The sequence below is a fragment of the Emiliania huxleyi genome (genome assembly GCF_000372725.1).
Source record: "Emiliania huxleyi CCMP1516 unplaced genomic scaffold EMIHUscaffold_3, whole genome shotgun sequence".
Lineage (NCBI taxonomy): Eukaryota > Haptophyta > Isochrysidales > Noelaerhabdaceae > Emiliania > Emiliania huxleyi.
Genome location: NW_005199770.1, coordinates 2,411,944 through 2,414,019, shown reverse-complemented (window position 1 = coordinate 2,414,019; position 2,076 = coordinate 2,411,944).

The following is a 2,076-nucleotide window of genomic DNA, read 5'->3' as shown; positions in this document are numbered from 1 at the left end:
GCGGCCTCGCTGGCCCTGCAATCGGCGGCGGCGCCGCCGGTGGAGGCGACGACGGCGGAGGGACGATGGCGGCGGCGTCGACGGCGGCGGAGACGGCGGGGGAGGGCTCGGAGGCGGCGGGGAGGGTGGTGGCGGCGACGGCGGGGGAGGCGACGGCGGCGGAGGCGAGGGCGGCGGTGGGCTGGGTGGCGGCGGGCTGGGTGGTGGCGGCGAGGGTGGCGGTGGCGATGGCGGTGGCGGTGAGGGTGGCGGCGGCGACGGCGGCGGAGGGCTCGGTGGAGGCGGGCTCGGCGGCGGCGGCGAAGGGGGAGGCGGCGAGGGCGGTGGCGGCGAAGGTGGCGGTGGCGATGGCGGAGGCGGCGATGGCGGTGGCGGCAAGGGAGGAGGAGATGGCGGTGGAGGTGATGAGGGCGGCGGGGATGCTGCGCTGGTTCTGGACACAGTAAGGAGAATGCCGAGCAGTGCGGTCCAGGGGAAGCGGCAGATGCAGGAGACGGCTGCGGAGTGGGAGCGCTTTGGCGTGAACGTCTGACGGGCGCGACTGGCCAAAGTTTGGAGTGCCTCCGACGGCGTACCCTGCACAGGGCGGCGCGAGACGGGCTGTGTAGCTGCAGGTTGACCGGCGCGACATTCGAGTGAATCGGTGCATGGGTGCATGGGTGCATAAGTGCAAGCACGAACCGATTTTGTGGGCGACTTGGAGCCTCCAAACGATTTCATCATCACGGTATCGAGTGGCCGTGTCGAGCGAAACCTGTGAGGAGAGCGTGGCACAAAATGGTCGGAGAACTGTCGTTGGCGGCGGCGACGCTGGTGCATGCGAGCTGGCAACTTTGTAGCAGTGAGCCAGACAGGAGTACACACGCGCTTGTCTCAAGTAGGTGAGGAAGACAACTGATTGTGTCGGTGTGCTGTAGCAACCTTAGCGCATGTTTGCGAGCGCGTGAGACCTGGCCTTAGGGCGGCTCAGGCAAGGGGTCATCGAGTCACGCCGTTTTATTCTTTTTGACGCACACTGTGTGTGCCAGGCAGGCGCGCCAGTCCCGTGCCCAGTGTTGTGCGAGCTCCCCGCTGTGGCTCCGCCGACCGGACCTGGCTCAAGCGGCGGCTCAGGCAAGGTGTCATCGAGTAAGCGATTTATTCTTTTTTACGGCTTGCCATCCCAACGTATCCCTCCCCCCTCTCCCCCCTCTCCTGTGGGCCCGAGAGCGATGTCTTTCCTTCAACGCAGGCAGCTCAAAAAGAAAAGAACGAGGAGAGAGGAGTGGGGAGAGAGGAGAGAAGGGGGGGGGGGGGAGAGGGAGGGAGGGAGAGGGAGGGAGGGAGAGAGAGGGCGGAGCGAGCAGAGAGAGTCTCAGGGGAGAGAGAGGGAGAGAGTTGAGAGAGTGGAGAGGGAGGAGGAGAGAGAGAGGAGAGCCTTTGAGCCTTGGCACCAGCCAGGCAGTTGATTTGGCCCTGGCACCAGCCTTGGCAGTTGATTTGGCCTTGGCACCAGCCTTGGCGGGCGGGCACGCGATATGCACAGGCGCAGAACCGACCTAACCCGTCGGAGGTGGGGGGAAGGGAGTCCCCCGGGTCCTGCGCGAGCGCGAGAGTAACCCCAAGAGGGCTGAAGATGAGCGGTGCGCGCAGGGGTCGGCGTGGACGGGGCGAGGAACGCGCCGCGCGGGGCGCCGCCTCACCGGCCCAAGATAGTGGCGCAGAGCGAGGCGGCGAGAACCGAGCGAGCACGTGAGCCCCGTGGCTCCAACCGGGCCCTTCCTTTTTTGAGCAAGTGTGCCGCCGCGCGAGCGACGCTCCGAGATCGCCCGAGATAGCGCGGCGCGGCCCCGAGATCGCCCGAGATAGCGCGAGATCGCCCGAGATCGCGCGGCGCGGCCCAAGATCGCGCACCTCGGCACTCGGCGAGGTGGATGGGTCGGGAGCGAGGGGGCGGAAGTGTTCAGTGCGGTAGATGGTCGCTCGGGGCGCATGAGCCGGACTTGTGGGCCGGACCACCCCCAGTCCTTTATCTGCGTTCTCGCACATGGAGCAACAAACCAAATGTGCGAGAACGCAGGGTAAGTGTAGGCCGGA